We start from the raw sequence: 10809 nt of genomic DNA, 5'->3' as shown, positions 1-10809 counted from the left end.
CAGCGCACTTTGACAGGCCATCAGCAATGTCGTTCTGAGCTCGTGGAACGTGTTCCATTTGCAGGCCGTCAAAGTGTGCTTCTAGCTTTCTCACTTCATCAACATAAGCTTCCATCAATGGACTCTGGTAGTTCTTGTTCACTTGGCGGACGACAAGCTGCGAGTCACCCCTTACAATGAGTTTCTTGATCCCAAGGTCGGCTGCGATTCTGAGGCCGGCAAGCAAACCCTCATACTCTGCAGTATTGTTCGTTGCTTGCTCCTTGGGAAAGTGCATCTGGACTACGTACTTGAGGTGCTCCGGTGGGTGCGATAAGCAGCACGCCAGCACCGGCGCCTTGCAGCGAGAAGGCACCATCAAAGTACATCAGCCACTCTTTGCTTGTCTCCTTGACGGGGATGCTCGTCTCTGGAATTTCTTCGTCTGGGGTTGGCGTCCACTCTGCTATGAACTCTGCCAATGCCCTGCTTTGGATCGTTGCAGTGCTCTCAAACTTGAGGCCAAAGCTTGACAGTTCCAATGCCCACTCGACAATCCTGCCTGTTGCTTCTGGATTCTGCAGTATCCTCTTCAGCGGAAAGCGAGTGACAACTGTGATCTCGTGTGCCTGGAAGTAATGGCGCAGCTTTCTCGAGGCCATGAGAAGGCCGAAAAGCAATTTTTGCACACCAGAGTACCTCGACCTAGCCCCCTGGAGAAGGGAGCTGACAAAGTAAACTGGGCGCTGCACCATCTTCTTCTGCACCTCCTTGCACGTCTGCGCAGATTCATCTTTGTCGGGACCAGAGCTTGTCGGAGAAGCCCCCTGCTTGTCGCTGGATTCACTTGTCGCGGTTGCTGGCTCATCGTCCGCCTCCCTCTCCGCTACTAACGCAGCACTAACCACTTGATTGGTTGCCGCCAGATAGCAGCAACTTCTCTTGTGGCTTAGGTGCGACAAGTATTGGAGTGGAGGACAGGTACCTCTTCAAGTCCTGCAGCGCGGCCTCCGCTTCCGGAGTCCATTTCATTGGACCTGCCTTTTTCAATATTTTGAAAAACGGCAGGGCGCGCTCAGCAGACTTAGAGATAAACCTGCTGAGAGCAGCCACGCAACCGGCAAGCCTTCGCACATCCTTGACGCGCTTCGGTGCTTCAATCTGCTCGATGGCCTTGATCTTGTCGGGGTTGGCTTCAATTCCCCGCTGAGACACAAAGAACCCGAGAAGCTTGCCGGAAGGGACTCCAAACACGCACTTCTCGGGATTGAGCTTGAGGTTGATCTTGCGCAGATTTGCAAAAGTTTCATCTAAATCTTGGATCAGGGTAGCCTTGTCCTTGCTCTTGACCACTATATCATCCATGTAGGCTTCCACATTTCTGTGTATCTGTGTCTCAAAAGCGACATGGACTACCCTTGCAAATGTTGAACCAGCATTCTTCAACCCAAAGGGCATCCGTACAAAACAGTATGTGCCGCAAGGGGTGATAAATGCGGTTTTTTCCTCATCCTCTTCTGCCATGAAGATCTGATGGTATCCTGAGTATGCATCAAGAAATGAAAGCAAATCACATCCAGCTGTGGAGTCAACAATCTGGTCAATGCGCGGCAAGGGAAATGGATCTTTGGGACAAGCTTTATTGACATCAGTGAAGTCTATACAAAGCCTCCATTTCCCGTTCGCCTTGCGCACGACTACAGGATTGGCCAACCACGTGGGATGGAGCACTCCTCTGACAAGGCCTGCTGCTTCCAATTTCCTGATCTCTTCTGCAATGAACTCTTGGTGCTCCACCGCTTGCTTCCTGACTCTCTGCTTGACGGGCCGCACATGAGGACAGACGGCTAGGTGGTGCTCGATTACTTTCCTGGGAACACCGGGGATATCAGACGGTTGCCATGCAAACACGTCGACATTCGCCCGCAGGAAAGCAACGAGCGCGCTTTCCTATTTGGGGTCAAGCGTGGCACTGATGGTGAAGGTACCACCAGTGCCGTCCTCCTTGGCGGACACCTTCTTGGTCTCGGGTGGAGCTGCCATCGTCTTCTTGCACTTGCCGGTGGAGCTCGATGGTGCGTCCTCGACGGTAGCGCAGCACTCCGAAGAGGTGCGCTTGCCGGAGTGGGCATCAGAGCTCTTGCCGGACTTTGTCTTCTTCTTCCCCCCGGGAGCTTCAGCGGCAAGTGTGTTGTGATCAGCTGCGGCTGCTGCTTCCCGGTAGATCTTGTCGGCGCAGATAAGGGCATCCTTCTTGTCGCCGGGGACAGAGATGACACTTATCGGGCCTGGCATCTTGAGCATGTTGTATGCATAGTGAGAGGCTGCCATAAACTTGGCGAGCGCTGGACGGCCAAGGATCCCATTGTAGGGCAATGGAAAATCGGCAACGTCAAATGTGACCCTCTCAGTTCTGAAATTCATCTCGCTGCCAAATGTGACCGGCAGCGTGATCTTTCCCTTCGGCTTGCTTCTTCCCGGGCTGATTCCTTGGAATGTGCCGGTCTCCTCGAGCTCGCTGTCAGGGATCTGGAGTTTCTGAAGGACCGCGGAGGAGATCAGATTCAAGCCGGCCCCGCCGTCAACTAGCATCTTCGTGACCTTGAGGTTGCGGATAGTTGGTGAAACCAACATCAGCAAGCACCCGACCGCAGTTACGCGATCAGGGTGATCCTCAATGTCGAAGATGATAGGCGTGCTGGACCATTTCAGAGGCTTGCGTGACTCTATCGATGGCTCTGCTGCATTCACTTCCCGCATCCACTGCTTGAGTTGGCGGTGCGAAGTATGCAGAGAAGCACCATCGTCAACGCACAGGACCTCTGTGGCTTTCTGAAATTCCTGCTCGTCGGCCTCGTCATCATCCATGTCTTCGTCATCGTCGTCATCTTCATCCTTGTCGCGGCCGCGGGGAGGCCTGTCTCCTTGCCGCTGCTTGGCCTTGCCGCGGCGTCCTCCTCGGCCGGGACGTTTCTTGCCGGATCCACCAGCACCTTCCTGGGCCTTCTCCTTGTCGCGTCGCTCGTACTCAGCTTTCTGTTGCTCAACAAGCTGTTCGACTTTCTTGCAGTTCTGGAGATCGTGACCCCTGGTGCGGTGGATCTTACAATACTGCTTGCCGGAGCCGTCCTGCTTGTCGGCAGCCGCCATAGGCTGGGCCTCCTTGTCGGAGCCACCAGCTTTAGCTTCCTTGGCGCCACCTCCGTTGCCGGTCTGCTCGACAGCTAGCACTTCCTTGCCCTTTTTCCTTCTGTTGTTCCGCCGCCGGCCTTTCTTTGCCGGGGCGGCATCCTCACTGTCAGATCCTCCTGCTCCTGTACTCTCTCCGGGGAGCCTCCTCCCCTCTTCAGCGCGTGCACACTTGTCGGCCAGGGCGTAAAGCTCGCTGACGTCTCTGATCTTACACATCGCCATCTCCTCCCTCATCCTTCGGTTTCGCACGTTCTGATGGAACGCGCTGATGATCGCGGCGGGGTGGACGTCTGGGATGTTGTGCTGTACATGGCTGAATCTCTGAATGTACTTGCGCAGTGGCTCCCCTTCCTTCTGGGCGAGCAGATGAAGATCGCTTTCTTGGCCATGTGGCTTGTGGCCGCCTGTAAAGGCGCCGACAAAGTGATGGCACAGATCAGCCCAGGAGGATATGGAGTTGTCCGGCAAGTGCATGAGCCAGGATCTGACATTGGGCTTGAGTACCAGCGGGAAGTAGTTGGCAAGGATCTTGTCGTCCCGTCCCCCGGCAGCCTGCACCGCGATGGTGTAGATGCTGAGAAACTCCGACGGATGCGTCTTGCCGTCGTACTTCTCTGGTACGTCTGGTTTGAAATTCTTTGTGCTGGGCCACTGGACTTGCCGCAGCTCACGGGTGAACGCAGGACAACCTACCGCGTACGGCAGATCGCCTGGTTCCCCTGGCGCATGCATGTCAACAGAGGGCCCAGCGCGCTTGTCGGATTGACGTCGCGCTTCTCTTCGGCGCTCGATGCGGGTTCGAGCGTCTTCTTGTTGTCGTTCATGGAGAACTTGGCGCTGGTCGCGACGAGCTCGTGGGTCCGACGACGCAGTGGAGCCGCTGTCGGGGTGGACCCGGCGAGTCGGCGATTTTGGCCTTCGTAGTGGAGAGTGCATGGAAGCCGCACCTCCCCCAGTCTTGTTACCATCGGCTCGCGTCCGGCTGTCCTGCCGCGGCAGCGAGGTGCTTGGTTGCCGCGCAGTGTCGCCGTTGGCGAAGCCGATGAGGCTCTGGATAGTGGCCCTCCATTCGTCGGTCTTGTCCGCCGTCGGAGGGTAATCTAGGAGTAGCTGGGCCCGCGCTAAGGCTTCCGCCGGCGTGGTGGGCGGCAGAGGTGAATGGTGCGAGGAGCGGGACATGCCCGGACTCCTAACCAAGTTAGAAGGAGCAGTGTCCCGTCCAGGCGACCGCACCTCGCTGGGGCCAGCATGCTGGCGTGCATGCTGGTCTTGAACGCCACGCGAACCACCAGCTTGATCTTGGGCCAGCGGACGTATGGTGCTGCGAACGCTATGACGCTGCTGGTCCCGCCCTTCCTGAGATGGGCGCGGTGGGCGTATGGACGCCGAGGTCTGCGCGGCCTTGTCCTTGGACTTGGCAGCGCTGTGGGCACCCTCGTCGATGTCCATTCTTCCGCCGGCGTCCACTCCACCGTCCGCCTGCTCCGGAGGTGGTGGAAGCGACGCAGACGGGGCTGTTGCCCCCGAAGCCTTCTTCTTCGGTGGCATGTCGGTGAAGACGATGAAGATTTAGCTCGCGTGCACGCCGGATCGGGTTCGCACAATCTCGACGCCCCCCTACCTGGCGCGCCAGAGATGTCGGGGAGGCTGATTCCACCAACACCTATGGGGACAGGGCCCCTTTCGGTTCGGTGGGGGGCGGAGGCCGCACAAAGAGCGGATCGAGGCGGTACACGCGAGCGGTTTTTACCCAGCTTCGGCCGCACGGATGCGTAAAACCCTACTGCTGCTTGTTTGTGTGTATTGAATTCTTGCTCAGGAGCGATGGACGCTGCCAGACTGAGCATGGGAGTGTTTCTGGTGCTTCCGAATGAGCCGAACCAGCCGATCCTCCGAACCCCTTCTACGTTGCGCTTGGGCCTCCTTTTATACTTTCAAGGGGTCACCGACAGGTGGCAACTTAGACAAGAAGGGTAAAATTGGAAAAGGATGCGGTAGGTGCAGCTACCGCTACTGTGGATACAGTGCACCCTATCTAACTCTGACGGCAGGGGACAAGGGCATTAAATGCCTGTCTGAGTTGCCTAAACAGTGCAAAAAGTGACCGTTAGGAGCGCCACCGTTCGCCACGATGGCCTTCTCTTTATCTCCGCTTGCCACCTCGCACCCCTAGCTGCACAGCCTCCTGCCACGTGTGCTTGGGAGAGTCCTAGAGTGACACGTTAGCAGGTGTGCTGGAGCGCGGGCACGAAGTGGGGGTTTCCCGCGGCAAGCTCCTTGCCGCAGTCGTCGTCTTGTCGTGTTTGGGAGCTTGTCGCTCACCGGGCCTTGCCGGGATGCAGGGCGCGTCGCGGCAAGCTTTCTTGGTATGCCTTGAGTGGCCCTCCCTGGCAAGCTCCTCTTGCCGGGGTCTTGTCTCTTCCCGGCAGGATCCTCTTGCCGGGGCCTGGGTTGGCCTTCCCGGCAATCTCCTCTTGCCGGGGCCTTGGTTGGCCTTCCCGGCAAGCTCCTCTTGTCGGGGCCTTGGTTTGAGTACTTTGTTCTTGAATGGTCTTCAAGGGAGCCACGGAGGGTCTTGGCGGTCACCCGACAAGCCTTGCCGCGGGACGCTGCGACTGCCCGTGCACGAGTTTGGGATACTAGGGTACCCCTACTCTAGTACACCGACAGGAGCCCCCGGGCCTGGGCCATACACGGTGCCGAGCGCTGTTGGGCCAGGCCCAAAACAGTGCACGGGCACGCGCGGCCTAGGTCACGCCGCACATCCCTCCGCTCCCACCGTGCACGCCCAGAACGGCACACGTCAAACGCGGCGTCGTGGGTGATGCGGGCGGCGTGCGCGGGGCTAAGCCCCTCGAGCATGCGTCAGGCCACGATGATGGAGACGGTTCACGCCCTCCTCCCTAAATGGAGGTAGGCGTGGGGGTGTGGTGCATTTACTAGACGGGGCCGGTGCGCGGTTTTCGGGATGTCCACTCCCCGCGATCACGGGGCGGAGCGAGGCCGCCTCATCCTTCGCCTTGGTTCTGCATCTCCGCCACGCGGCTCCCATGCGCTTGGTGTCACGGACGGTGGAAGTGGGAAACTGGGCCGTCGCGAGCAGAGGCAGCGGGATGGCCCCGACTCCCTGCTCTTCCCGTGCCTTGATTCGCTGAGCGGGGCGGCCGAGCCCCCACCTCGCTCCTTTATAAAGAGCGGGAGGGGAGCACAGAAACCCGCACTCTCTCATCTCCTCCTTTCTTCAGCTTCAGCTCCCCTTTCTCTCATTCGCCATGGAGAAAGGGAACCCGGGCCCTTCATCGGTGGCGGCGAGGGTCGCCGCCAGACAGCGCATCCCTCCCTCTCCCGTGCCCGTGGTGGCAGAGCCAGCCATAAGGGGAAGAGGGAGGGGGCGAGGTCGCGGACGAGGTCGAGGACGAGGTCGAGGCGCTCGGGGAAGAGGCGGACGGGGCGGCGCGCCAGCTTCACCTCCGCCGGCGGCTCCTCCCCCCACGGCGGTCCATATAGGGTCCATACTAGGGTACCCCTACTCTAGTACACCGACAGACGCGGAGTGCTATGTCTAGATCACTAGCCAGAGTGATTATTCCATTGGGCCTGGGCATTTTATTCTTCATGTACCCGTAATGGGGTATAGCTTGGAAGATCGTGAATGCCTCCCGCCCTAAAAGGGCGTGGTATCCGCTACTAAACGGGGCCACTTGGAATGTGATTTCTTCAGACATATAGTTCTTCGGCGTGCCGAATACCACATCTAGTGTGATTTTCCCCGCACATCGTGCCTCCCAACTAGGGATGATTCCTCTGAAGGTTGTGCTGCTTTGCTCAATGCGGCTCTTGTCTATTTCCATCTTGCTAAGAGTTTCCTAGTAGATGAGGTTTAATCCGCTGCCACCGTCCATGAGCACTTTTGTAAGCCAGAAGCTGTCCACAATTGGACTAAGGACCAAAGCGGCTGGTGCTCGGGCTGTTCGGAATTGAGGTTTGTCACTTGCATTGAAGGATATGGCTGTGTCGTTACATGGATTTATTGCTGCAACGTGGCAGACTTCGGCAAGGCTGCGGAGTGTTCGCTTGCGCCTATTATTTCAGGCGAAGGTCTCAAAGACTGTCAATACTGTATTGTTATTTTCCACAGGATGGTGCTCTGTTGTATTGTTGGTGAGGATATCCTCGCCGCTCTTGGCCACCTGCCGGAGTATCCAACATGCTCTAAGGCTGTGTGTTGGCATGGTATCCGCTGTACTGTGAATTTCGAATGGCCCATTGAGCCATCCCTCCAATCAGTTCCACACCCTGTAGTGGGCTTTGGTTTATTTGTAATTGGATCGGGTGACTTACGAGAGCACACCCTTTTAGTTTGGACGGGGGGTTTAGTGAGAGCCGGAGGGTCCCAGAATTTTGTTTGGGTTTTCCAGGCGCTTTCCATCGCACAGTACTTCCGTACTATGGCCGCCAAGTCAGCAAAGTGTGCTATGTCACGGCGACTTATGGCATTGAGGATTCCCTTGTCCGTGCAATTTTTGCGAAAGAATGAAATTGCGTCTTCCTCACGATAGTCCTTGACCATGCTCATTACAAGGAGGTATCTAGCCCAATAGTGATGTATTGTCTCTTGGGGCTCTTGTCTAATGTGGGAAAGATCACTTGAGTCTGGGTGGGTGGGTAGATTTAGGTCTGAACCCTGACCCGATCTGCAACCCAGGGGCGGAGGAGTTTCCGAGCTTGGCAGTTCGGACTCCAGGATGTTGCCCAATAGTTCTGGCCCGCTGTCTGATTCTAAGTTCGGAGCTTGGGCCATGTCCTCCCGTGGACAGGTATCCGGCTCAGAGAGCATGGTAATCCGGACATAGTTTGTCCTCAAAATAGAGGAAGAATTGCTACATTGCTCCTCCACCACCGCTATCTGATGGGTGACCGGCGGAGAGTTAATCTCCCTTTGGTCGGGTTTAAGCCCGATCCGATCATAGTCCGTTGTGACTCCCAGGGCGGCGATGCGATCCAAGAGATAGTTCAAAGAAGAGAGCTCTATTGGATCCATCTGCTCGGCAAATCCCGAGCGGACGTGGAGGCTGTTTTTGATGACCCGAGAAGTCATCGTCGGCGCGACGGCCGAACGGGCGGTCATGACGAAGCCGCCTAGTCGGAGGGTTTGGCCTACAACCAGGGCTCCACCCGAGGTGATGTTGTCCTTGACAACAAGACGAGCCATCTAGCCTTATCGTGACGGCACAGTGGAACTCTCAATGAAAGCACCAATGTCGGTGTCAAAACCGGCGGATCTCGGGTAGGGGTCCCGAACTATGCGTCTAAGGCGTATGGTAACAGGAGGCAGGGGACACAATGTTTACCTAGGTTCGGGCCCTCTCGATGGAGGTAATACCCTACGTGCTTCTTGATTGATCTTGATGATATGAGTATTACAAGAGTTGATCTACCACGAGATCGTAGAGGCTAAACCCTAGAAGCTAGCCTATGATTATGAATCATGATTGTTCTTCGCCTACGGACTAAGCCCTCCGGTTTATATAGACACCGGAGGGGGCTAGGGTTACATAGAGTCGGTTACAAGGGAGGATATCTACATATCCGAATTTCCAAGCTTGCCTTCCACGCAAAGGAGAGTCCCACTCGGACACGGGACGAAGTCTTCAATCTTGTATCTTCATAGTCCAACAGTCTGGCCAAAGGATATAGTCCGGCTGTTCGAGGACCCCCTAATCCGGGACTCCCTCACCCATTACCAATTACCTTATCACAAAACTATCTGTTACCGATAATTTCAATGCTTGCAGAAAATACCTTGCTGAAAACCGCTTATCATTTCCTTCTACTCCTCGTTGGGTTTGACACTCTTACTTATCGAAAAGGCTACGATAGATCCCCTACACTTGTGTGTCGTCACATGGATCCAATCCGCATCATTGCTACTATTATCTTTCAACATAGTTTTCTCTAGGAACATATCAAAAATAAACGGGGAACTACATCACAAGCTATTGATCTACAACATAGATATGCAAATACTATCAGGATTAAGTTCATGATAAATTAAAGTTCAATTAATCAAATTACTTAAGAACTCCCACTTAGATAGACATCTCTCTAATCATCTAAGTGATCACGTGATCCATGTCAACTAAACCATGTCCGATCATCACGTGAGATAGAGTACTTTTCAATGGTGAATATCACTATGTTGATCATATCTACTATATGATTCACGCTCGACCTTTTAGTCTCCAGTGTTCCGAGGCCATATCTGCATATGCTAGGCTCGTCAAGTTTAACCCGAGTATTCCGCGTGTGCAAAAATTATCACTATGTTGTATGTGGACGTAGAGCTTATCACACCCGATCATCACATGGTGTCTCGGCACGACAAACTGTCACAATGGTGCATACTCAGGGAGAGCACTTATATCTTGAAATTTAGTGAGAGATCATCTTATAATGCTACTACCGAACTAAGCAAAATAAGATGCATAAAGGATAAACATCACATGCAATCAATATAAGTGATATGATATGGCCATCATCATCTTGTGCCTTTGATCTCCATCTCCAAAGCACCGTCATGATCACCATCGTCACTGGCTTGACACCTTGGTCTCCATCGAAGCATCGTTGTCGTCTCGCCAACTATTGCCTCTACGACTATCGCTACCGCTTAGTGATAAAGTAAAGCAATTACATGGCGATTGCATTTCATACAATAAAGCGACAACCATATGGCTCCTGCCAGTTGCCGATAACTATGTTAAAAAACATGATCATCTCATACAATAAAATTTAGCATCATGTCTTGACCATATCACATCACAACATGCCCTGCAAAAACAAGTTAGATGCCCTCTACTTTGTTGTTGCAAGTTTTACGTGGCTGCTACGGGCTGAGCAAGAACCGTTCCTACCTATGCATCAAAAACCACAACGTGGTATAGTGATTGCTTTTTGATCTTCAAAAAGAACCCTGTTCATTGAATCCGATTCAACTATAGCTGGAGAAACAGATACTCACTAGCCACCTGTGTGTGAAGCACGTCGGTAGAACCAGTCTCACGTAAGCGTACGCGTAATGTCGGTCTGGGCCGCTTCATCCAACAATGCCGCTGAATCAAGAATCAACTAGTGACGGCAAACAATATGTATATACCCACGTCCATAACTCCTTTGTGTTCTACTCATGCATATAACATCTACGCATAAACCTAGCTCGGATGCCACTGTTGGGGAGCGCAGCAATTTCAAAAAAATTCCTACGCACACGCAAGATCATGGTGATGCATAGCAACAAGAGGGAAGAGTATTGTCTATGTACCCTCATAGACCGTAAGCGGAAGCGTTATGACAACGCGGTTGATGTAGTCGTACATCTTCACGATTGACCGATCTAGCACCAAAGGTACGACACCTCCGCGATCTGCACACGTTCGGCTCGGTGACGTCCCGCGAACTCACGATCCAGTAGAGCTTTGAGGGAGAGTCTCGTCAGCACGGCGGCGTGATGACGGTGATGATGATGCTACAGGAACAGGGCTTCGCCTAAGCACCACTACGATATGACCGAGGCGGATTATGGTGGAGGGGGGCACCGTACACGGCTAAAAGATCAATGATCAACTTGTGTGTCTATGG

This window comes from Triticum aestivum, chromosome 2A, assembly GCF_018294505.1.
Source record: "Triticum aestivum cultivar Chinese Spring chromosome 2A, IWGSC CS RefSeq v2.1, whole genome shotgun sequence".
Taxonomy (NCBI): domain Eukaryota; kingdom Viridiplantae; phylum Streptophyta; class Magnoliopsida; order Poales; family Poaceae; genus Triticum; species Triticum aestivum.
The sequence above is the reverse complement of the archived record's forward strand: the minus strand, read 5'-3'. Positions refer to the sequence as shown.